Raw genomic sequence first — 27176 nt, 5'->3', positions numbered from 1 at the left:
AAAATATATACATGTGTGTGTGTGAACTAGAAATTCAGATTAGTGAAGCTTAAACATCACTAGTTAATCAGTAAATTAATAAAGAGGTAATTCTATTAATACTAGTTAAATAGTTAATTCTCTAACTGTAATTTATCAAATTGATTTCCTGATCATGCACACAGTGGAAACTTGCCCATGTTTGACATAAAATTGTCGAGATGTTGTGCCTGTGGTGCTGGAAGTTCTCTCTATCCACCAGAAAAACTTCTATTCCTCCAATACACCCCAACGGTGCAGGAAACCTCATTTCCATTAAAAAACAGCCCCGTGATCCTAGAAACAAAATGATTATTTTCATGTTTAGAGGTCGGGTTGCATGTTTTTCTCCATCCCCCAGTGGGCTAGTGCAGCTGGGTGGGATGGCCCCGGTGAGGGATGTGGCACAGGAGCCACCCCTGCCACCCACATCCTTCTTGGCAGGAGGGGAGACACCGAGCAGTTTGTCTTCAGCAGATTAACAGGGAAGGTTGTTTTTGTTTGTCTGACTGGTCAAGGACAATTTACAGTTCAGTTACTCCGAAGGAAAGACTTGTTGATTTGAGAGCACTCCTATTATAGCTGCAGGTAGAGGATGATGGATTCAGCCGTCACCGTGATAAACTGCAGCCCGCGCGCTGGCAATGCACTAAATAAATAAAACTCTGGTGGATCTGTTTGCTTCAGCTACTTAACAGCAAGGGCTGCCATGTAGGTGGAGGCTTCTTGAGCGGGGGGACCAAGGATTTTAATGTTGTCTTTAGTTCAAACGAATCTTGGGCTTTCTGAGAATATTCGGATTCACGAAGAGGGAAAACAAGGAAAGAAAATGAAAGACCCTGATATTTTGATAGGAGTTTTGAATCCCAATGGCTAAAAGACAAATTTTTATACTTCCTACAAAATATTTCTTCACCTAGCTGAACACTTATTTCTTCCATTTTCCCTTGTCTTAGATTTTTAACAACTCTTGTTTCAGAAATTCAGTTTTTTCCATTGGCTGTGGAAGTCTGATGTGTGTAGAACATCCACTCTTGGAACAGCCACTGTGACAAAGTGGGCACAAATTTTCTGCAGGTTTAATTGATCTATCAGCTCAGTTCCTTATTCTCTGGTTGGATATTACCCTTGATAGCCATTATCATTCCATTAGAGCAGTCTTGACAATTTTTAATTGCTTATCATTTAAGATACACTCACTATACATAACAACTCCTTTTTTGCTCATCAGTGGGAATTTTTGCTATGCTACAAAGCTTTTAATAATAGAATTTTCTGCTGTGTCATGTTAGTTTTATGATTGTTCTCTTGGTGACATGAAATAAATCACTGCTAACAGTACTAATTCCAGTATATTTAGCCAATTATATGGCTATGAATTTGCATTTTAAATTAAATTTTTACACTTGAGGAAAACTATTAAAAACTGTAGAAGGAATCAATAAAAAACCTACATTTACCATCTACTTTCCTGCACATCCCATTCCATGCTCTTCAGGGCAGGCAGGGTGCATAAACTGATCTTGAATTTTCCAGTATGTTGTGGTGCAAGCAGCATAATACTGACAGATATTGTGCTTGCATAGCTGCTGAGAGATCAGAAAAGAATATTGGGAAAAAATTGATGTCCCCAGCCCAAAATTTGAGTTCCATTTTTCATTAGGAAGTGGTACTGAGTGCTGCCCATGGTAGCTGGGTGCATCTCTGTGCCTTTTTGTGGTTGGGCCAAGGATTGTGATATTCATTTTCATATTATTTTCATCTTGCAGCACTATTTTCATCTTCAAGCAGCAAAGATGAGCTCTAGCTTGAGACATCATACCTCCAGAGTCATTAAACTTTATTTCCAAAACAAGAGGTTTTTTCCCAGAGTTTTTTGGTTTTCCTGATAGGTTTTGATTTTGGCTTTTTTCAAGCATTCAGATTTGCAGAAATGCTTGAGAGGTTGATGACAGCACCCAAAGCCCCAGTGAGTTTCCCCCTGTAAAAACAGTGATTGTTTGTTGTCTTGTGGCCTTCCCAAGGTGTGATTGTTAATCTCCAGACGAATTTTTGTCTGTTTAAATACTGAGTCAGGAAACCTTTAAAATACTGGCAATTCTACATTAAAAACTTTGTCACAAACAAAAGGCACATGGAATTCACCTCTTCTGCCCTCCAAAAAGGGGATGAGAACAGAAAACAAACCTGCTTTGTTCCTCTCTGAGCCCTGAGTGGAACAGATAACATTATTGAAGGGAATATTAGAGTCATGTTGGACAGTTCTTTCAGCAAGGATGGACTCTGGTTTTTTCATTCTCTGCTTAATATTGATATAGCTTTAGTGGTCACAAAATTCTCTTTTATGGGTGTTGTTTCTTTGCTATCAGGAGGACCCACATGGGTAAACAGCTGCCACTGGCAATAATAAAGACTTTTGGGGGTAAAGTTGGAAGGGGTGATATTGCAAATAAAAGTCAGTTTGACAGGGAAGTAAAATCAATGCTGTTGCTGTTTGTTTTTGAAGAAGCATTGATAAATTGAAAAGCCAAATTAAAGCATTAGGTCTATGTAGCAAATGAGAATTAGTAATCTGATAAAATAGAACATTAGTGGATGATAATAGAGGAGGTGTAAACATTCTCCACGGGGCTCCAGTGCAGATAAGCTTTGCTCTGGGAGGCAGAAGTGTGGCAATGGCTCTGGATTCTGCAGGTGGCTTTGGTGCCCTCTGTCATGTTTAGCAAGTCATTACTGGAGGGGAAATGAGGATCTAATCTTGCAAATCAGCCAATTTCTACTCTTCCAAATCAAATATTGGGTGATGGATGTTTAAGTTTTAATATTGGTAAATTTAATGTTTTCTTGGCTTTCTTAGCAAGTTTTACACAACTCCATTGTCTCAAAAAGGTTGATTTTTTTTAACCTTTTCCCAGTTTTTTGAAATATTTTTGTTTAATTTCACTGAGTTCTTATCTGTGCTCACAGTAAGCTTAATTCGTTGCTCTTGCTCTGCACAGCACTCCAGTAATTACTGAAACTGCCAATGAAGAAACAACTACAAAGCAATGCATAAAATGCATGCTATAAATAAGGTATTGAATTCTATTTGACTGCACAGGGCAACAATTTCTAAAAATTGCTGAAGAGTCCAATAAACAAGGTAGATTTGAAGATGTTGTGTCTGTGCAAACCTGCAGAGAAACCCTCACAAATTGCTTTGTACAAATGGGAAATTAGATGAAGTTTTAAACTTTAAATACTTAAATATATAATTACTTGTTCTAAGAGCAATACCTGGGGAAAATCATGGTGAATCCAAAATGGGGTGGCTGTCCATGGTCTTCCTGTTCAGAGTGAGCAATCCTTAACCAAATTTCACAGTCCACACTTCACCCTTTGCCTGCCAGAGGTTCCTAATGAATTTCTTCATCAGTACAGCAATTTTTGGAGGTGGAAATGGAGAATATGTTTGAGGTAACTGTGAGCAGGACTAAAAGGTGACTCAGCCCAAGTCTCTCTGCAGCTCAGCTGCCAAACACCTATTTAAGTCCTGACTCTAAAATAAATGTTCAGAGCAGCCTTGCTAGTCAACTCCAAAATTTTCAAGTCAGTTTTCCACAGAAAATGTTATTTGATTTGATTTAGGAGTCAGCTGAAAATCAGGTGGTCCAAGTGCTATTTGAAATGGAAGAATTCCTGGGAGTGTGGAGATCCTTGAAATCTCCAAAGCAAATCCTGTGTAGCTGGGGGCTCTCTGGGAGGTGTCCACAGTCCAGCTGGGTGGAAGAATTCACATTGCACTTTTTGGAGACATTTTGGTTGCCCCTCCAAAGCAAAACCTGTGCAAATGATAAGATTTGAGAATAAGGTGACTTGGCCACAGTGATGTGATTTTAATGGGAGAATCAGCTGGAAATGCACGTGCTGTGCCAATTGCATGAGGATGCTGTAAATGCATTCTGCTTGTATGTAATTTATTGCTGTTTCCTCTGTGATTAGAGACAGCAGACGAGCCCTTCTCTGCACTCAAGGAAATTAGGGAATCAATTTCATGGGAGAGGCAATAACAAACAAACAGAAAGCTCTGGGTTAGCACAGGAATATTCACATCCACAAAGTTGTGCAGGTTAAGCAAAAAAGTTTCTTCTTTTTGTACAGTGATTTTTCATTTTGCACTATGGGCTTTTAGGGTTATTAAATGTCGAGATTTTAAAGTGTATTTCATCAACTGAAGCAGAACAGGAGCCAAATTTGGGGTTTTGATACTCAAGCATCACTCTCACTAATTTCATTATGAACTTTGCATTTATATTGAAAAAAGCTCTGCCTGGCTGCAGTGGTGTGTTGGGTGAGATGTCCCAGAATCACAGAATATTCTGATGTGGAAGGGACACACAGGGATGGAGTCCAGCTCCTGAGGGAATGTTCAGGGATCAAACCCTCAGCCTTGGTGCTGCTGCACCTCCCAGATGAGGATCCCTGACTGCAGCACCGACCCTTCTCAGCCACTCAGATTTCCTTACAGCTCCAAATTTACAAATAATTGATCTTTTTCTATCTTCTTGTTCCTTTTAACCTTGAAATTATATTTTATCTCCACTAGGGAGCAGCAAATGACATAAAAATATCATTACTGCTCTAATCCCACGGAAAGGAACAGTGGAGAAATGGGACTAAGGTTTTTTGATTCAATAATCTGGCAGGTTACAAATTCATTCACTTTGAATTCTTTTTTGAACAGCTGTTATTTTTGAGAACTACATAATAGCTTTATCTCTTTTTTTTTTTTTTAGCTCAGTTCATTTTAAGTCCCCATGTATAATTTGTCTTTTGGTGGATAAAATGGGTTTTCTTTCATCTTCTAACTGCTGTAGAAGGGTTAAAAAGGGCCTGAATGCTTCAATTTGCCTCAGGTGGAAGCTCAGTTGGATTTCTCTTTTACTATGTGTATTTTTTAAATTGTATCTTTTTTATAAAAGCACTTTGAATTAAGGCATACCTATAGTCTGCATATTTAAAATTTATTTTTTGTTATTTAATTTCTTATCCTCTTACTTGTCTTTGCACTCTGAAGAAGAAATAAAGATTCATTTAAGAGTGCACTAAAAAAATATATCAAATTCATCATTTTTGGTCTGGTTAGACTAAACACATGAGACAATATAAAGAATATAGTATAACAGAATATATATATTATATTATATATACAAATATAATTTGTATATATACAAACTAAAAGAGTGAGCATCTGGGCTGGTATTGAGTTTCTTCTGCGCTAATGGGCTAAAACTTAAGAAAAAATTAAACTTTTATTTTTTTGTGGCTGTCAGCTGCTAAACTAGGGAATCATTTTCCAATAAAAGTGATGAATGCTCTCTTTTGGAGTCCTTTAGGAGTGGACAGGGAAAGCTTTAAACAATCTAGAGCAGGAAACCTTGCAGTGACAGCAAGGGAGGCTCCATCCCCACATTTCTTGCTCTGACTCTGCTTCCTTCTCTGCCACTGAACTGGAATATGTAAATGACAGATATTAAAAAAAGGAAATTTCTGAAACATATTTGCAGGTTATGTTTTCAGGTGATTTCTGGTTGGAGAAAGCCACAACTTTGTAGAAATAACAATGGCATGAGTGTATAACCAGGGCTCTTCATGCATTTCCTTTTGCAGTGGGTATTGCTGGGTGTTAAAAAGCACCTCTAGAAACTCACCACATAATTATAAAAATTATATTTTTTGAAAGATCTAATTTAGGTTGTTTTTATCAAATATATAAGAAGGAGAAGAGAACTCACAACAGCTTTGGAAGCTGCTTGCTCTCATTTCCTGGGAGAAACGCTGTGGAATGCATGTTTTGAACATCAGCACTTCAAGGTGACGCTGCCAGCCCATGAGGCAGCACTGATGGCACATTTTGTCCTGGCTCTTTGGTACATTAGGCAGCCCTGAGGCAAACGAGGAGCCTGTGAGGATCTCATCCACCTGACCTTCCTGTCTCAGCTCCTTTCTCCTGCCTGTCACACTCACAGAAATCCAGTTAAATGTTTCCAAAGCCTCCCTCTGCTCTGTCCTCCTCTTCCAGCCTGGTATTTAACTCCTCTGGCTGAGCTGGAGTCCCTAAAGCTGTTGGGAAATGGCAGGACTGTGTGGAAATCTCTATTTTGTGTCTGGGTAACCCTGTCCAGCCAAACCAGAGTGCTGAGGTGCACTTGATGCCTTTTTGGGGCTACCTAAAAACAGAGGGCAGACAGAATGAAGGGAATAAAAATAATTTCTATTCACTGAAGGGCTTCCAGGGACATTTAGGGCAGACAAAGCTCCCCAGGGGGCTGCACCCAAAAAATGGACAATGGGTCACAGGATTTCACACTTTTATAAGTTTGGTCCATTTGCATATTGGGGTTAATCTTCCAATTTCACCTTCAGGTAATGAAGTCTTTTACCCCAAGTTTGCTCCCCCCAATTCACTTTTGTTTGCATTTCTCAGGGCCTGAGGCAGTGAGGTGTCCTTGATTCCCAGCCTGGAGAGGAATTGTTGTGTCTGCCCAAAATGGGAGAGCAGCAGTGACACTGGATATGGAGTTTAGAGTTATACACTAAAGAATTACAGCATTACAAATAGATGAAAATATAAAGCTAAAATCCTAAGGCATCACACCCAGCTCTGCCAAGGGGTCATGGTTTGGAAACTCTCAGCTGAAATCCTCTGGGAAAATCAAAACCAGCAGGATTGGATCCAGCCAGAGCAGGGTCTGCCCAATGCACAGCTCCTCCTGGGCTGAGAGGAGCAGGGCTGAGCCCAGAGCCCAGAGCTGCTCCAGGGGATGGGTGGCACACCCTGAAACATCTCCCCCCTACCCTGGAGCTTGTCTGGCCCTGCTGAGGAGGGAGAATGTGCTGCTGTGTTCTCCTGCTTTGGCTGGTGTGAGGTATTTGTGTCCAGGCTTCACTGTGGGTGACAAGAATATGTCATGGGAAGGTACTGAAAGTGTTTTCAGTTGACTTTTCCCTCTCCACCAAAAGGAAATATAAACACTCAGATTTCTCAGTTTTCATGTGCCACAACATGAAAGTGATCGGGATAATTTATATTCACACTTGTTTTGATAGGCAGGGAATAGATAAGTAGTGAATTAAACTTTTTCTCTCCACCATCTGTATCCAAAAGCAGGAGCATTAGGAGCATGGCAAATGGCTCTGGTTTGGGATGCAATTGTATTTCAATAAAAAGGTAGATGTATGGAAAATACCTGACAGCTGACCATAAGTTTGTGGACATACTAGGATTGCAATGAACATAAACTATTGAATTCCATTGAATTACTTATGGAGTTTCAGGACATAAGATTTCTGTCATTCTGTTGACTGTGTTATAATTAGAATAACTCTGGCATCAGCTCCAAGTTGCACACAAACCAAAAATAAATAAGATCAATCATAAGATCATGATATTGAGTGAGAGAGCTAAAGTATGATGAGTTCCTAATATATGAAAAAAAAAAACCAAAAAAAAAACCCCACAAAATTCAGCTGCTCTGTTAAGACAGAATGTTGAAGGTGTTGGAATTTTTCACTGACACAATGGTACAGATTTCATAACATATTTAAATATTTTATGCTTCTTCCTTGTAAATCTAACATGGAATCATCAGTGACTATTCTGGTCAAATTTACACATTTGTCAGAGCCTGAGTTGCCTCCTTAGCTGAGCTGCTAACTCTGACTAAAAGCAGTCTGGGGTCTCAGATGCATCTGCAGCAGTGATCTGGTTTAATTCCTTGGAGCCTACTCTGCAGCCAGGGGTAGAATTCTGCCCCAACAACTCAAGTAAAAGTATTCTACCATCTTTTTTTTTCTTATTAATGAAGTTTTGAAGTTTAGAAACTAATCTCATCGAAAGTTTTTCTAATGCAAACCTCTGGCCTTGAGAATTGGAATGGATTTTCATCCCTCTTAAGCAGTCATCAGTTTTCCTAGAACAGTCTCTGTGTTTTCCAGGATTACTTAGTGTCAGCAAATTTCCATTCTTTTTGATTTGCTTTCCTAAGTAGAACTTCTAGTAGAAATAAATTACTCTATAACTAATCCAGCTTGCATATTTTATCAGCATTCTTTCCATCATTTGTTTTCTTTGCATTTATTTTAATCTTGCCTGTTAGAAATAATGCAGTGATTTAAGAATCTACTCTGTACAGCACTGTTATAATATCTGTCGCAGCAAGATGGGACCCATTTATGCTTCATTTTACCTGAGGTTGTTCCTTTAAAAAAAAAAAGAATGAAAAATAATTTGTGATACACATCAGTGAACCAAACCTCAGCTCCTTTCTGCACCATGCTGTTGGTTATTGTTACCCCAAATTCTAAGAAATAGGAAGAGTGGAGACCTTCAGTGGGGGTTTTTAGGAGGGGTTTTGGGTTTGGTTTTTCCCCAGTGCTGCAAGCCCTGACTTAGAGAAACTCAGGATTTTTACTCATAATGAACATCTGGTGACAAGGCGCTCAGAGCAACAACAACAAAAAAAAAAAAAGAGAAGGGGAAAATGAAGAGGAGAAGGAAAAGCAAAAGGCAGTAAAATCTTTTGCATGCCTGCTACTTTTATGGCTTAAGATATTTTTTTTTCCTTCAATCAGTGCATCTAGGGAAACTTTTTTTGATGTAACAATCAATTTTTAACAAGGAAAAAAGTCTGAACTCATAAATATTGTATGTATTAATTGTGAAGCTTAATGGAACACTTTGTGTTTCTGAACAACTCGTTTACATAATTAAAATCTCCTTTGATCTGTGAGTAAATGATTTAATCTTAATGCTCATTAGGCTAAATGGGTCTTCTATTCAATAGTATCAAGATGCTATGGAAAATTCTCAGACCTTTAGAAAATATTTGTTAGTTGTTAGGTAAACAGGAACCTATCTGTGAACAGAAATCTTTTATCTCTGCAAAAGAATTTGACTCTAAAACTAATTCAGATTAAAGCTTCTTTTTTCCCTTTTATCTGACATTTTGGTTTCAAGAGCAGTTCAATGAAATATGGGAGGGGGTTGTTCAATTTGTATTCATTAACTACTTCACTACAAAAAGAATTTAGTCCTTGAAAATAAAACATGAAATAAATTTTAAAAAAATAAAGTCCGATAAGTGCACCTCCAACTGAGGTATGAATTTCACAGGTATTTTCTCGGTGGGTGTTGCTCAGGAATCCCTGTGGATATGGCAAAGCTCAGGAACATCTGGAAAATACTCAACAGATTTTTGATCTCCTTTAGAATTCAGGTAACAACAGCAGCACCAGGACAGTGTTTATCTGCCAAAGGCTGCCACCTTTAGGTGTTCAGGGTGAGATCCTTTCTTCCAGTCTTTTCCCTCTCAGATGTGGGTGCAAAACCTCTCACCCAATGCGAGGTGCTGCACATCTCCCTTGGATCTTGTCTGACAAACCCATTTCCTTACAGCCTGATTCCAACAAAGAAAGCTGAGAAATTGGGCATCCCTGTCACGACACTCATTTTTTCCTCAAAACCTCCAAACCAAATAATTTATTTCAAAAGCAGTCCTTTTTTCATTATCCCATCTGTAATTTTTTTTTTTTTTTCAAGCCACTTCTCATTCCCGCTGGGAGCTTTTTTCCTTTTTTTAAAAAAAGGTAAGAATTTTAATTAGCTCAGGTGGTGCAATAAACACAAACATCTGTGTCCCTTTATTAAAGGCTGTTCTCAGTCCCTTCCCTCTCTCAAGTACAAATGTACAGCACAAAAATACTCCAGAGTCACCTTGCTGAGAGCTCCAGGGCGTGGTGACCACAGGCTGTGTTCCACCAGCCTCTCCTGGAATACTGGGACCAGCAAAGCCACTCAGCCCTGTCCCCAGGGACACTTCTGGCAATCTGCAGTTTAGGGACATCTTGAGCCAGAAGGTTGTATCCATATTTAATTCCTCTTGAAAGTGTTCCCTTCCATGCAGTAATCCATGGCAGACATATTAATGGTGCTATTACACAGCTGCAACACTCTTGTGTACACTGACAAAATATCCAGTGTTTAAATATTGAAAATGGGTGATTCTTTCATAGTTCCTATGTATGGTTTGCTTTATTGTCATCTTGTAGGGTTTGAGCTGCTGCGTTTGTTTTATTTCCTAAAAAATATTTTTTAAAAAATAATTTAAAATTGTCAGGGTTTTATTTGGAAGTCCCATTCTCAACAAAAGTCTTACATTAGAATTGTCTGTTTCCACAGGTCACCTTATAGCAAGGTGGAACTTTGGGTTTATGATACTAATTCACTCTTTAATAAAAAAGCAAAATCTGTCGTGGCTGTAACAGCTAATGGAATTGTTACTGAGCTGATTTCAGTACTTAATTTGGATTATTTTCTGCTGAAATTCCAAACATGATGTATCATTTTACTCCATTTTATCTCATCTGAATTCCTATATATTTGTCAAAAATACTGACTATAATTCAATCTACATACAAGCAAAATGCCCATGGCTTCGTGGAGCTTCAACTTATGTAAATAATTAAGGCTTGGGTTTAATGATTGAAGTTGTTGGGTGTTTTTTAATCAAAACAAAAAAAAAATCCCTGTGCTATCAATTTCAGCTGAAGGAACAGGTTTTTGGCTGTGCTGAGTGTTGAGAATTTACATAGCAAAGTGCAAACACCCAAGAAAACACACCTCTGTCCTCGGAAGGGTTGGTGCGATCTATGTGCAAACAGAGAATGAAACACGGATTTGGCAGGGTTTGCCTTGGCATGGAGCTGAGGATCTGAAACATTTTTGGAATAGCCTGAGGGATTTGGGCTCCTGAAGAACTCAGAGTAGAAAAGAGCACCAGTGCTCTGCATTGATGGTCTGCAACACTCGCTGCTGCTTTGCATCTGACAGGACCCAATGCATATTTTAGCTATTACTCGCTTTTAAATTTGAAACAGACAAAGAATTTTAATGTGGAAAATCCACGTGAAAGAGGGTGGGTTGTTTTTTTTTTTCCTCTTTCATGTTTTTGTAGCTTGAATAAGCATTTCTCTCTCGCTCTTTATAACTACTGATAATGATGTGAAAAAAACTGCCTGAGCATCCCTTAAATCATTGTGAGGACTCTGGGGTGGGTTTCTCATTTCAGCAACATCAATACAAAAAATAACCAAAAATTAGAGATTAAGTTCACTTATCCCGAGTTACTGCCTAGGATTTACTTGCATGGCTTTATAAAGAGATAAATATAAATAAGCATCTAACTTTAGGAACAAAACTAAAGAATTTGAACTCTGTTCGACTGATAAAGGTTGGGGGGAAAAAGTCAGAAAAAGGCTTTTTAGCAAAAGTCTCATCAGTTCTTAATTTCCATGAAAAAAAGTGGTGTACAATGATTTTAGAATTGTTTTTGTTGGTCAGAGGGTTTTGCAATAAGACATCTGGGGTGGTGACATGTTGTTGAGTAAGACATCAGAGTTTGGATTCCTCTCCATAGATGTGTGTGTTGTGCAATCCCCGTGTCACATGCCAAGGTACAAAGCATCCCCCATAAAACCAGCCTAATGTTATTGCTATAAAATGTTGCAGAATTAACACACAGACATTTACAATCAGCCCATTGAAACATTATCTTCACTTGGGCCATGGAGAGAGGACTCTGGAGCTTGTTTGTGCTGAAACCTCATGGGCAAACTGAAATTTGCTTCAAACCTTAAATAAGTGCATAGCAAACTGTGAATTTTGGTAATGCTGTATTAATACAGAAACAGTGAGCTCTAGCAATATATTTTTTCAAATCCTATTATTTTCTTCAGTCTCAATTGAAAGTTGTCCATGCATTTAAATTTAAAGCACTTGGTACAAATATTCTGAGTGCAATTCCATTCAATGCATGCTGCAGAGGGAATTCATGGAGCACATATTAAAGAAAAGTTAATATGTTTCACAAATCTATTAATGTAATTTCAGCCTAAATATATTTGTCTGAGGGGAAGTCGCCTTTATATTTGTAAAGAATTTTAAGTATTTTTACTATTTTGTTGGTTTTTATTTATCTAAATTTCTTGAGCAACCCTACTGTCAGAATAATAACTTACCTTATTGAAAATTATATGTAAGATAAGCATTCATGTTATTTCTGTACACCAGTGGCTGGATTTTTCTTTAAAAGAGCAAACTAGAAATTTTCATTTCTGAACCATTATCGACCAAGCTTTAGAGTTATAAGTTGTTTAAAATTTTATTTTATGAAATTATTATTGTTCCATCAGCAAAGGAAAAGACAACTGGAGAAAATTAGCCCAACCTGAAAAATTTCTGCATTTGTAAAGAAAAGGATATAAAAGAAAGGGCAAATATTATTTGATACAAAAGAATAGGTAGATGTTAAGAAACTGAGCTCCAAAATCAAAGAGTGCCTTGTCTGTAAAATTTGGGATCAAAGACTTTCTTTGCCAAATTAGGAGGATTCTTGCAATGAACTTACTTTCTGTGACACTGGGGCTAAAGCGTTTTTCAAAGGCAAAATATTTTTACAGGAGATTCTGACAAATACAATTTTTGTGCTATATTATAAGCAGTCATGTGAATACTTGTTCTTTGGCGATCTAAGGCCAGGGGTTTTCCCTGAAGACCAGGAAAACAAAGTGGCCCTTTATGTAAGAACACTGGTTCATTCAGGGAGAAACTGAATATCACAGGGAAGTGTCAGCGAGCTGGCTGGGAATCACAGCAAAACCAGGAGAAATAGCAGTGAAATATCTTTTATCTGCCTCCACAATTAATGTTTGGGGAGGTAGAGGTAAAAATAGTTAAAATAGTTAAAAATGGTTAAAATAGTTAAATATAGTTTAAAATAGTTAACGATAATTTGGTCGTTGTCACTGAAATTCTCGATTTCCCTCCTTCAGAGCAGGTTTGTTGATTGTGGATGAATGTCCCATCAAGGGCACTGTGCAAGCTCAGGCCAATGTCCAGGATGAGCCCAGACTGAGCCTTTCCCAGAATATTTCCCACCCAGGAGCAGCAGAGGGGATGTGCCTTTCTTTGGTAACCTCACATGGATTTTTCTTCCATTAATTCCCTCAGGTCCTTGAACACACCAAGTGAGGCTGTTCCACTCCAGGTGTGATATTTTTGCTTATTTTAGTACAGACAAGTTCCATTCTGGCTGTGCCTTCACAGGACAGCCATTCCCACACAGAAAAGAGCTGAAGTCAGCTCTATATTTGTAAAGAATATAAATATATTTTCCAGCATCCCTTACTCCTTCACTCCTGCATGGATTCACTGCACCTGTACCAGAGGCTGATTTTGTCACATCCACCTGGACCCAGAGCCTGTGCCCACATTCCTGATCTGCATCATTCTAAAAATGCAATGCCAGCCTTATTTTCTAACCTAGCACTGGAGTTTTTCATCGTGTCCCACATTGCTATTTGCATTAAAGTCCAAACTGTGATTAATGACATAAGTATTGTAATTGCTAAAATTGAATTTAATGTTCATTGAAAGAGCTGGAGCACAATGAAATTGCTTCGTTTGGAGCTGCTACCAGAACACTGTAATTTAGAATTAGGGAATAATCCTTTCCAGTCATTATTTACATTCTTTGTTTACATGATTTTAATGGTAAATTTTGGACTGCAGTTATGGAGCAGATGTTCAGTGGAGCAACTGGTAAATATTAGAGAAGAAATTTTTTTTAACCTGTTGCTCCTCATTCCCTCCAGTATGTTGGAGATGTAACAAGGTACTGGAGATGCACTTACCTCGTGTGAGGTACCTGCTGTACTGATGTCCCACTAGATCCCCTGATACCCAGAGAAAACCTTAAATTGGCTCCTGAATTCATGCCAGCCCTGAAATAGTCCCACACTTATATTTCCCTGCTTGCATCCTGCACTCTGTCCTTTCATCCGTCCATCCATCCCTCATTTTCCTTTAATCACTTGTAGAACCTTATTTTTTTTTCAAGATGAAGAAAGGTCTTTTTAAAATAGAATTCCAAATCCCAGTTCAGAATTAAAAACCATAATAGCATTCTGAAGTAATTTTATGGCTCCTGATATGTTACAATTAGCGATCAAACTGTGCTGGTGCTCTGCACTGCCAGCCAGCTTTTATCCCTGGTAAACAGCTCAGTGATCAGGATTTCATGGATCACAGTGTCCCAGGTTTTACTTACACATTCTGAGGTTTTCTTCCTTATTTTATAAATTTATGTGAAATTCGGGCATTACAAGTAGAAAATTGGGACAGAAAATCAGATTTCCTAAGAATGCAGAGTCAGGTGTCAATCCCTGAGTCAAGCAGGGAGGTTTTGACTCCCCCCTTTCTGGTGATTTCCTCATGATCCATTTGTTCATTAGAAAATATTTTATAGAAGTTGTTGGAAGTGCAGACCAGAATTTTTTCTGGGCACTTATATTTCATAGCTGATCAAAAACAAACATAAAGGTTTTTCTTTTATTATTCCACGAACTGCATTTTATTCCAGAGACTGTGGAGTATTTTGATTTTTTTTGGTAATATTTTCATATTAACATAATTACTGAAGCTCTTTAAACACTCAAATATTAGAATTTCAAAGTCTCTTGTCTTTTCCAAAATACCAAGGACACCAAGAAAACTTTGAATATAACATTTTTCCTGAAATGGAACTATGTATTTTTCTAAAGCGCAGCACACTATTAAATGAACTTGCAATATTTTTGGGGATATTATGACAAAGTATGGACTATTCTAGATAAATTACTGACACACCAACAACTGAGACACTGAAATTCAGATTGCTTTTGAATATACAACTATTTTTAACCCATAAAGGCAGGGATTATGAAGGACAAATAGCCTGGGTTGACACTGTATCATCATAGGGTGCTCCTATTAGCTCTTCCAATAATTCATGGTTTTACAAATGACACCTCAGGCCACATTCACACCAATCACTCAGCTTGGCCAGCAAGGTTCATTTCTCACGTATGGATGAAAAAACAGGAATTAAATTATAAAACTGTGGTAGCCAGGAAATGTTTTACCAACAGGAGAATCTTGTAAAAGCAGGTCTGGGTAAAAAGAGAGCAGCTCCAAATCACAGAATAGATAATGACTGATAATTTCCCAAAAATGAATAGTAGGCTTCAGGAATATACTTAGAGAGAATTAGACATTTGCAAGATTTTTAGCAAAATTAAATTACCTGAACACTTTAAGCTAGGCATGGATGTTGTTTAAAATGTGAAGATCACGTGAATAATAATCAAGAGAGATAATATTACTAGAAAAAGAAGAAAAAGAATAGCAATAATAGTAGTAGTAGTAGCAGTAATAATAATAATAATAATAATAATAATAATAATAATAATAATAATAATAATAAAAAAAAATTGTTGCCTCCTCAGGAGGGACAGGGAGGAGTGATGCAGGTGCCACTGACATTTCCTTCCTCAGGAAAACTAACTTAATATTTTAAATCAGAATGCAGGTAAGACTTTACAGAAGTTTCACTCTGCCCCCAGGATTCCTGCTGCTCCAAACTAAATTCTGTCAGCCACGTTTTGCCTCTTTTGATTCCTCTTAATGATTAAATAAGACTTCATTATAATGGCTAATCTTTAAATTAATTCAATTCAATACTTACCATTTTACTTAAATCAGAAAAAGGAGCAAAGGGGAAGAACATCAATATTTTAGCAGGCATAGAGCACAGAAATTTCATAAATAAATGACCCATTGGTACATAACAAATCCCTACAGACCATATCCTGTTGTACAGGCTTACGATTTAAATAATTGACTGAAAGAGCATTCCTAAAATAAAACAAGCTTACTTAGAGGAGTGTACAAGGAGAGACTGAATAATTTTAAAAATTGACAAAAATATATTTAATTTAAAACCAAAATTACTATTCAGTCAGGCTTCACAGACACACTGAATTGTAGTCTAGGTTTATAGACTAAATTTGTACAAAATAATACAGTACAAGAATTTCTTCTATGAAATGTTTTAATGTTAGGCTCGGTGTGGGAGAAAATTTATATATACGTGGTTAGTTTTCTAAAGAACTTCTTTAAAGATGAGAAAGTTGTCTCATCCAAAGAAAAAATATTTTGTCACTTGGAGATCTACTGATTCTGCTTAGGAAAATCTTTTTTACGGGAAACCAGGTAGGCTACAATTTTCTTTTTAATTCTTATTAGCCGGTGGAGATTCACTTCCTTTGTAGTTGTCAAGTGATTGAAAGAAACTCATATTTACCTCGATTCACAGGAGCCTTTACATGATAAAAAAAGAAACACCTTTCAAAACAGAAACTTTGAAGCTTTCACTTGTGACAAAGCTATCAATAGAAGTTCTGTAGGAAATCTGAATTTTTGAAAAAATTGAGTTCTATATTTTTTTTGTTTCACTAGCTAGTCTCTGCATCAGAATATAATTCTTTCTTTTTAATGGTTTATCCCCAGAAGAACAGAATCAAACAAGAACCACCTGTGCAAAACAAGAAAATCTAATATTCCCAGTTCATCCTTAACAAAGTAGACCTGGGAAATTTTGGCAGGGAACTTTAAAAGCCACAATTATCCCTGTGGGGAAACAAGGCTGTCTGATAGCTCGGGAGGAAAGAGCCATGCAGTTTGTTCCTGGGAAATCTCTTTGAAAAGCAAAGTACATTGGAACCACGGGGAATTTTCCTGGACTTCACAATTGGAGACTGTTTGCTTTATCAAAGGTATTTAGCTACAGGGAATAATGCAGGGAAATTCAGTACAGCACTCCAAATACTGAGATCAGTATAAATTCTCATTGCTCTGCATTTTTCATTTCTAGTAAGAGTCTGTTAGAAAGGAGGAATCATTGTTTTCCTTAGTTTGTGCAGAGTTCAGTTCCTGGAGGAAAGGCTAAAAAGTCCTGGGTTGGAAAAAACCTCCAAGAGCATCGAGTCCAGTGATTGATCTTGTATTGATTTGGAGATTTTGCACAGATCACTGAGCTGAGCTGAGCTGAGCTGAGCCCTGGTGTGTTCATCCCAGCCCTATCTGTTGGTCCAGGTTTGCTTTTCACCAGAAAACCCTGAGAACAAGTCCCAGCCCCAGGAGAGGGATGGTCCAAGGGTGGGGAGGGTTGGGAGAACTTTTCTATCTCTGTTTATTCTTTCCATCAGTTATTGCCCCAGCAGAAAGCATCCTCTCTTTTTACTTCTGTGAGGTCACATGGAAAAGAAAAATCTGCTTCACAGGTGCATGTTATTAGACACACAAAGCACTTGTTAACAGAAAATATGAGATGGTTCACATTTATCAAAATTATCCCTGACGTTTCCTTTTGCTCAGCTGAAAACAATATTTTAAGCTCCCAGAGCAACATGTAATGTGTGAGGTGGAAAAAAAAACCTAAACCACAACCACAGTTGTTTTTTTATAAAGGCACCCAAAGGAATATGTGGTGAATAAGTTGTGTTTGTGGTAAAGACCAGAGTTGTGCAAAGTGCCATATTTTATATGTGTTTGTTACAATTAAGTGGATTTTAAAATTTTCTCTCTATATTTCTAATGTGCTGACAGCTAGGGACTCTCATACCGCTGCAAACATAAAAATCATAATCCTGGCCATCCTGAAAATTGATGTTCTCTTATTGACAGCAGAGACATTGTGCCACAGGCAAGGCAAAACAAACGTGGCCATTATTCTCCCATCTGTGGTTTCAGCCTCGTGGCAAAAGGGGCAACTTTTAGGGATGAGCAATCCAACCCCGGTCAATTAAGAGGTCCCTGCACTAAAACTGCAAACAGAAGTGTGCTTTAGCCACAGTTTCAGCGATTGTTTTGTCTGTTAATTATTTACTTGAAAACTCTGCCTGAAAGACACTTTTTTCCTCCCTCGAGACTGCTATTGTGATGCTAATAAGTATCTGTATGTACTTTGTTTGTGTGCTAATTAAACGCTGTCGCTACAAAATTTAACTTGGATAGCTCATTCTCAAGATGATGTGTATCAATAAATAAAATATGGTACCTAAAACAAAAGCAGTTTTGCTTGCAGAGAAAGAGAGAAGACGAGCTTTAAAAAGAAGTCATTTAGTAATTGCATGATGTATTAAGGCTAATAAATCTGCTTAATTGTCACATTTGCCTTAAATTAATAATTTATACCAACATTTGGTGTGGGCAGATATGATGAATATTTTTATGTTGCGATAATCCTGGAAAGTGGCACTTTGAACACTTTAAAAACCAATTAATTGCAAGTCCTGTCTGCTTTTACACATTCGTGGCAGTAACTGAATAAACAAAGGTGAGAAAATTTAAAAACCAATAAAGAGGACAGAGAGCTTAAACCCATGAAACCCTCCCATTGTGCTGAAAAGATGAGTTAGTGACGTGCCAGGCTGTGTCTGCTGCTGTGGCAGGTTACCAACACAAACTCTTCACCTGGAGAACTTCCCCACCCGTGGGCTTGGGGCTCCCTGGAGCTCTGTGAGAAAAACTGCTCCACCTGACACCAGGGTGGCATTTGGGACTGGCTGCATCCGCTGCGGTCCCTCCTCCCACCTTGTGCTCTCACCCCAGGCACTTGCTTTTTTAATTTTTTAATATATGTTTACATATCATTTCACATAAAGCAAGTGCGGCGCTTCAAAAATAGTAATTTGTTTATCACAGGTTTGCTGGGAAAACCTGTTCTGAGTGATTTGCAGGCTCCTGTCTCCCTTGGTGCTGGCCTAGGGAGGCTCATGGCTCCTCTGCTAATGGCCTGACTCTTCTCCTGCTGTTCCCATCCTCCTCCACCTCACTTTACATCTTAATGGTGTACATCTGTTACTGGACAGATTGCACAAGATGAACATAAGGCACTCTTTTCCAGGGTCAGCTAAATTGCCAAGCTAGGTCCACTTAGGCTATTGAAATGTATGTTCAAAATTCCAGAAATTCTACTAATGACACATATCTCTGTCATATTATGCTGCATAATAATTATACTTACCCAGGCCTGTGTGAGGTCAGAATAAAAGCATTGTTTCAGTGTCAGCTATATATTGGTGTGAGCAATAAGTGCAATAATGTGGGGTTTCTTTGAGTTCAAAAATGGAGATTTTTAAATTTTCCTATTCAAACTCTGTCTAGAGCAGCACGTGTGAAGTTTGGGACGTTTGGAATCAGCAATTTTGGAGTTTACATGCCTTGAAGAGTTCTTTTAAAAAGTGTTTAAGGAGTCAGCAGATGTTGACAATTAGGAAAAGATAAAAAGAAACTGGGGTACCTCTTGGCCCACTGTTCTTTGTGCACACGTGTTTCCAAAGATTTTTTAATTTTTTAGCTGTGGGATTGGTAACAGCAGAGTAACAAGGCAGTGATTTGTCTTGGTTCTGCACTGCGGAGTCGGACAAGGAACTGTCGCAACACATGGCTTTCAAATGAGTTGATTGTAGACATATTGTCTGTCAGTCAAAACTACAATATTGTAATTAGAGCAGGCCCTGTCTCTCCATACGTGCCTCAGATGGCAATGAAATCATCTCAGGAGTGAGCTGTGGGGATGCTACAGCATGGATCAAAGCTTATATCCTGCTCCTCTGCAAATTTTAACTAAGTCACAGTTGGAATTACTGAAAATGTCATATTTTATCCCATCATTCTTGCAGAGTCTTTGTATTTTTGAAAGCTGAAGTGTAATATTACACAGGTGTAATATTTCTCAGTAGCAATATATCAAATTAAGGTGTCAGAAAACCCTGAGAAGTTGTCTCTATTTGTTGATTCCTGTGACTGACTCAGCTGGCCACTCCACCTGAAATGGGATTTGCTAATGGTGCTGCTGAAGAGTTGATTTTTATGCTACAGTTCATATACTACAAGTCCATAGGATAAAACACTTATTCCAAAGATGGAGGGGAGGGATATTCAGAAAAGTTGATGCAGTACAATAAATATGTAAGGAAAATACATTGTTTGGATGCCCCAGAAAAAAAGCAAACTTTGGGGAAGGGAGGAAATTCCTGGTTATAGACATTGTTTTATTCACTGATACATCACAAAAATCAGATTTGCTTCCAAATTCTGCCTGACTCTGGGTCCTGTGGCAAGGTAGATGGAAGAAAGATGCTGCATTTAAATAAGGTCATCTTGTTTAAATAATTGGTAATAGATAAATAGGAATAATAAAAAGTAGGATCAAAGCAGCAGCATGGCACTGGGGATGTCCTTGTTGGTCTGCATAAAACTTACAGAAAAATGAGTTTACTGCATATTGTATTCACCTGGAGAGGAGCCAAGGAGCTCCAGAAAAGATACACAAGATAAAACTGATCCTTGAGAAGGTAAAAAATATGTTTTTTAAAATAAAGAGGGGACACAGGAGGAGAACTGAGTGACTCCCAGAGCTGCTCCCAGTTCACCCCGGGCACTAACTGGGATGTTGTAACTTCTTTGGTTCTGTGAGGAGCCTGAATTCATGTCAGGGACACAGTCAGAGGCAGGGCTGATGAGTCAGATTTCTGATTCTGTGATTTACAGGGAAGTCATTTGAAAAGTAGTGCCATATGGGATGATGCTTGATTTGTAATTCTAGAAGTTAACAATTCAGTCTCCTGCAAATCCTGAGTCTGTCAGGGATTTCTCAAGTGGTGTGCAGCATAGAAAATGTCCACTTTTATTTTTCTATTCTGAGTTATTTTATACAAACCAGCCCAGGGTTTGCTGGCAGAGGACAGAAAAGAGCAGGGTGGTACAAAGGAGGGAAAAGTTGGTTCATTCTCTGCCAGCACAGCCATTCCCAGAGCTTTTCCCCAACACAACTCCAGCCACTCCTAAAGCTAAAGTAATATTTATATATATTCTTTAAATCCCTGTGCAAATTTTATTCTTCAATACTACCATATTCTGCATCTCTACAACTGTCATTAAGGAGTTCAAGCCTAATTTAATGCTTCTGTAATAAAATCCCTTTTTCTCTGTGTCTCCTATGGGAGGAGGCTAGGGCAAGGTCTCTATCAAGGGAAAGGAAATTTTCTTTTTTTCATAAATAAATGCATTATTTTCAAAAGGGTTTTTAGTCAGTCAATACCAATTTTTCTGATATTTTTAAAAATGGAGAGCACTTGAAAACTTCTTGTTTTATTTTAATACACTTATTATTGTTAAGGTTTTCAATTTTTCTTGGTCTGATAATCAACTTGGAAATCCAGCTTCTTGTAACTCTTTCTTAGTGAGAAAGAAACCTCAGCCATTTTTAGTCATTAATTTGAATGAATAGGGGTTCTTTAGCTCTGCTCTTATAAAATATATGTCATCTCTGGTACTCTAAATGTAGGTTTGATATCACAAAATAATGCCAGTGTGGGGTGGCAGCAAAGCAGGTTGTGGATGGTGAAGAGGAAATCTCCATCCCAGCCAAGCCTAAACTTCCACATTTGTTTTGTACAGCTACCTGTCTGCAGGCTTGATTTAGCTACCAAAAAATGTGATTTTGCACTGCAGAACACAACCCTGCCTCCCCAGCCTGGCTCAGTGTGTCCAAGTCCACAGCAGAAAAGCTGCTGCTGAATTTCCCATGGACTTCCCATCCCTGTGGGAATTGACTCTTGAGGTGACAAGGACAGGGCTTGGTTGTTGTCACTTCTAATTGTTCCAGCCCTTGCAGGAAATCTCTCATGCACACCTTGGTGGTGCAGCTCCATTGCCACCTTGGGACAGCACTGCTTGGTTGATAAATATTGCTGAGGGTAGAAATTCTGGGGGGAAATCCTTAAAAGAAGTCAGATTTCCATCATCAATTATGTCATTAAAATATTTGTGCTTTTCTCTCCTAAATTCAGAGTTGGCTTAAGAGCTTCTGGCTTACCTGACATCACTTCTTTCATTGCAGTTTATCCATTTATTGTAATTCTTGCTGGAAATGCAGGGCTTCTCAATCTCAACACAGAAATCTTGCTCCAATTTCAAAGTGAACACGAATTTAACTATTTTTTAAAGTGTCTTTTTTCCTGCACAGCAGTTTTTTCCAGCTCTCTACAATTGGGTTTCATGTGCTGGTTTTAGACATAACAGCTTAAGTTCGAGTTGCCTCCCTTCAAAGATTTGAAAATGTGCACAGATCCTGATCAACATAAATTAGCATGGCTCTGCCTTCTGTTATCAGTTATTTCAACTATATGAAACAATCTGTTTCTGTTTCAATATAAAATAAGATGGTGTGCACGTTTACAATACATATCACTTCCAGACATAAGCAGAATACCTGTTGAAGGGCCCTGTGAGTAAAGACAGCCTGTTAAGGATCTTTTTTATGCATGAGAGGAACATCCATACAGTCACTGTGTTTGCAGGAACGTGTGGGACTGGTTTGGAATGCAGAACAACATTTCTGCACTGTGGCACAGCCTTTTCCTTATTTATTTATGTATTTTTGATGGGGGGTGAAAGCTTGGAGTGGTGATACCACATCATTACAATCCACGGGAATTCTGACAATAATTCAAGGGATTCGGGGTAAAGCTTACACTGGAAAAAGCACCAGTGGAAAAGTAGGAGCCAAGGAGTGTCTGCATGGCTCCCCTGGTATTGTCTGTCCCTTTTCCTCACAGAAGTCTTGGGAAAGGAGGATGCTGCCAATAATATTAATCTTTATCTTGTGCTGGCACTTAGCTATCAGGATGCCTCTGATATTTGATGGGGTCTGGAACAAACTCTTTCTTTTGTAATAGAATTTTTATGTCTCTGACTAGCCAAGGAAAGAAAGAATGAATTTTGTGAGCACGGAGTAAATATAAACCAGAACTTTTATTCTTTTCCAAATATTATTTTACTTTTATTTTTGCTTTATAGCTAAAGGATGTCAGCAGCTCAGAGCACACTTTTCCATCAACATTCTTCACTCCAGTGTCTGAAATCTCTGGTTCTGCCTGTGCCACACATTTGCTGCTCCCTGGGGTGAAGTGTCACTGCCCCCAAATGAACACATGAGGTGCAAGTGAAGTTTCACTTTCCTGAGATGCCCCAGGATGCAAAACAGACACTGCCAGCGCAGGTGGGAAACCAGGATGTGGGAGCAGGGGGAAGATTTTCATTTACTCCTCATTTTTCATCCCCACGTGGAGTTCAGCACCAGGGAAGGACCCTGAAGGCTTCACAGTGACTGCACTTCTGGGAGAGGGACGGACAAATGCCCCAGCCAGGTGACAACACAGGTGCTGGCTTTTGCTGGAGTATTTAAACTTTGGATGAGAAAAGAGTTGGGCACAAGATTCTGGAAATCAGACCAGGTGAGTGCAAGGAAAACACTCAGATCTTCTCTCCTGCATCATCTTTGTCCTCATAAGAAACAGCACATCTCCCTTCATTAACAGGTTGTTTCAAAGCAAAAAAATAACTATTAATGAATAATAATACTAGTACAGAGTATATATCTATTAATAAACTCAACAGTCTATGTCACAAGGTTTTCTACCTGAGCTCTGTTGGTAAATGAGTGCACAGAAGGATCTTGGAGTTTATTTTTTTTTTTCCTACTCCATTTATTTTTATACCTGGCCTCAGTGGAGGCACCTGGAATATTACAGTTAAAGGCAGCCACAAAAATTTGATTATGTTTAACAAATCATTGCTATGCAGTAACAAGGTAAATTAGGTCCATAGAAATAATTTTCCTAGCATTTAGGAAATCTGTTGATAGAGCAAAACACAAAAGAATAATCTGCAAGGTCTGTAATTTTGATGTTTTATAGTAGCTGAGGTATGTGAATAGATAAATTATCTACTGAGACATCAAAGAGAGGTATTTGTGAGTGGGCAGTGGCTTGGGAAAGAGGAAAGTGATTAGTGGAGTGCCACAGGAGATCAGCATTAGGACCAATTTTGTTCATTTTATAAGCCAATGGTCTGGAAAAAAGAAAAGACCGTGCAGCCAAGGGACAGCACACACTGCTGGGAGGGAGTGGCAGGCCATGGAAAACAAGAGGTCACAGCCAAATTCAGGAAGATTTATCCAAGATTCAGACAGATAGGGAGCCATCACTTCAGCTGAGTGGATGTAATCTGTGTGGAAAGACTGAGGAAAAGAAGGGAAATAACGTGAAAAGGCTGCAGGAGGATGTTGCTTCACTGGGCACTGTGGGTTAAGGGAAATATTTGAAATAATTTTAGCAATTTTGAATGCGTGTGTTTTGGTTTATTTCATTTTTTAAGTGAGGAAGATGGTTTGAATTCCATATATTTAAAAGATTATGTGAAAACTAGAATGAAATGTTTTCCTAAAATCCAGTGTCTCCAACTTTCAAGCTGATTACTGGAGGGAAGGTCCTGGATGGTTCAGCCTCCTGTTGTCTCACACGAGCCCTGGGACCATGGAAATAAGATCTGTTACAGAAGAGGTCAGAAGGAAGGAACAGCCCTAAAGGGTACACATGATGGAAAATACTGGAATATATACTAGAGAGTTCAATTCATTGACGAAAAAGTGAAAATTAATCCCATTTTTCACTCATTTCGAAATTCCCTTGTTCTGTTTACGAAAGGGATTGAGGAGGTTCCAGAATCTGAAGCATGTTTACTTTTATTTGAACCTTAGCAGAAATGGCAATTGCCAAAGAGGACAAATGTCTCTGCAGCAATTGCTCCAATTAAATAACAGAGCTGTCATTGAGCTTACAACATTTATCCACTGAAATAACATCATCTACCAGCTTCCACCAGAATATTTTGGTTTAAGCTATGCAAGAGTTTATTATAACTGAAATTTAATTTAAAAAATAAGCTCTAAGCCAAGTACCCTAATAAGAAACTATCATGCTACTTAAGGAGATGAAATAAAACTAAACACTGCCTGAAATAAGGGCAATTTCTACTGAAACCTCTTCCTGAAAATTGAGTAATCTCAGTATTTATCGCATGGGTTTCCATTTTTTAATGTTTTTCCCTGAAAGCTTCACTTCTAGTTTAGAAAGAGGTATTTGTCTAGGTAGCTCATGGGTAGTGCAGGATCTGCTCTTATTAAGCTTTTACCACCACAGAGTCACTTCCTCTCATTTACTTGCCTTTAATTCTTTTTCTAATACATCTAACATTTGCACAATTTATTCAAAACACTTGATTCAGCACAGGTTTTTTTGTTGTTTTTTTTTATTCACAAGCTTGAGGTGTATATTGATGCCTGGAAAGACTGCAGCCTGATCCTTGTCGTAAGGAAATTCAAACACAAAAATTAATCTCATGCTTAGGAGGCGATTGGAAATTTGACCATGAGGAATTACTGCTTGTTCAGTTGTGCTAATTCCTTTTAAAATCAGTGTGAAAGAGAAATGCCTTCATTATTAACGTAATTAATGTTTTAGGAAATGAGAAAATGATTAGCTCAGAGTTGCTTTATGTTGCATGCCTCTCGTAGTGAATAAACAAGAATTCAGAGAACTGAATGTGAGCAAATGCAGTTGCCATGAGCTGTGAGCTGCACAATTTACCTGCTGAGTGCCATTGAATATTGGCTGCTGATGAAGTGCCTGTCCCTGCCCGTGCCAATGTCAGGACGAGTCATTTCATCTTTGTCCAAATAATGGTGTGTTTTGTTTTAGGTGATATCTGGCTTCTGAGGCCAATAAATGCCTCTCCTGGTGGATGGATGTTTTATGTGAGGCCGTGTATTCCCTTTGAGTTATGTGGCATTATCAAAGAAAACCAGAAAAGTGTATATTTTGCAAAGGGACGTGTAAAGGTTTGTAATTGTTTTCATCTTTTTTTTTATATTTCTGCTTCACCTTTTGAGCACTATAAACTGTGATAGTCTCCTTTCAGCAAAGGTTGAAGGGATCTGTTTCATTTTTAAAGTGTTTTATTTCTTATTTCCTATCGGAGCAGGGAATCAAATGGGGCTGCTATGGAATGTTTTTCCTAGTGGCATTCACTGCCTTTGAGCTCCCCATGAGATGAGTGGGCCTGAGGAGTGAAGAATCCAAAAATGCAGGTCCTAGTCCTGTAGGAGGGAAAGCACAGAACCCTGATTATATGAGGATTCATTAGGGATCTCCTGGAGGAGGAACATTAAAACCATGGAGTGTCTCTGGTTGAAACTCATCATGTCTTAAAAATACAATTTTGTACAATTCCCGACTTGACCAACATCTGTCACCTTTCATATCTTCCTTTTCAAAGACATTTACTCCAAGTTCACTCCTCTGCCTTTGGGAATAGGAATAATTCTGCACATTTCTGACCATTTTAGGTCCTCACTGAAATTCCAAGCATTTGTGCCAGCTTGGAGAACAAGGAATCCATGGCCAGTTTGAGAAGGTGACCTCGGTTTTCTTTTTGACATGTTCCTCTTATTTTTTGGTCATATATTTCCTGTTTAAGATGGGGAATAAAAAAGCTGTCTGCCTGGAGGTGCAGATTCTCTCAAGAGTGTGACAGTGTGGGACAGGCACTAAAATACAGAAATTCTTTGTGAGAGAAATGTTCTGATCTTTAAAGAAACTGAATACATATCTTCATAATGCACTGCCCAAGAAAGTATGTGAAAGTGGCAGGGTTTTGCTGCAATTTCTTTAATTTTTCTATGTTTGCCTTTGTTATTTGAGTCATTTGAGGTGTTATACATGAGTAACACCAATAATATAATCTCACCCACCTGTTCCAATCATCATTGAGTTTGCCAATTTTCCTAGGTCAGGTTTGGCTCATTTTTATATGTGCAATGTGTTTTGGTTTAATTTGCTATAATCTATAACATGCAGATGAATATTTTAATTTTTCCTGGGGAAATAAAGCAGGGGAGTGGATGCTGACAAATAAAACCTGTGGGCTTCAGCCATGGGTGCTGGCAAGGGACTTGTGCTGGCTTCCAGTGGCAGCTTAGGAGATGTTGGGCAAAACAGAGGAGTCAGTGATTTACAGGAAAATCCCAACAATCTGCACACCCTGCTTTCAAATCCAGTGTGAGAAATCTGGAAATTTGGCTTTTCATTCTTCACAGCCCCCAGATACAAAACGAAATAAGATTTCAAGGTGTGGAAACTGAGTTTTGTTTAAAATCAATTATCAGCTGTTTTCTCTGTTGGTTTTTCTACTTCCTCTTTCCCTGCTCTAAATCACAATTTGTGTACTCTGAGGCCAGCACTGCTCAGAGCACTCTTAGACATCTTTATTAGCTGGGAAATGCTATTGATTGTTTTTCCCTGAAACACCCAGCACTCTGTGGGCAGGTTTCTCA

Source organism: Catharus ustulatus, chromosome 14 (assembly GCF_009819885.2).
Source record: "Catharus ustulatus isolate bCatUst1 chromosome 14, bCatUst1.pri.v2, whole genome shotgun sequence".
Taxonomy (NCBI): domain Eukaryota; kingdom Metazoa; phylum Chordata; class Aves; order Passeriformes; family Turdidae; genus Catharus; species Catharus ustulatus.
The sequence above is the reverse complement of the archived record's forward strand: the minus strand, read 5'-3'. Positions refer to the sequence as shown.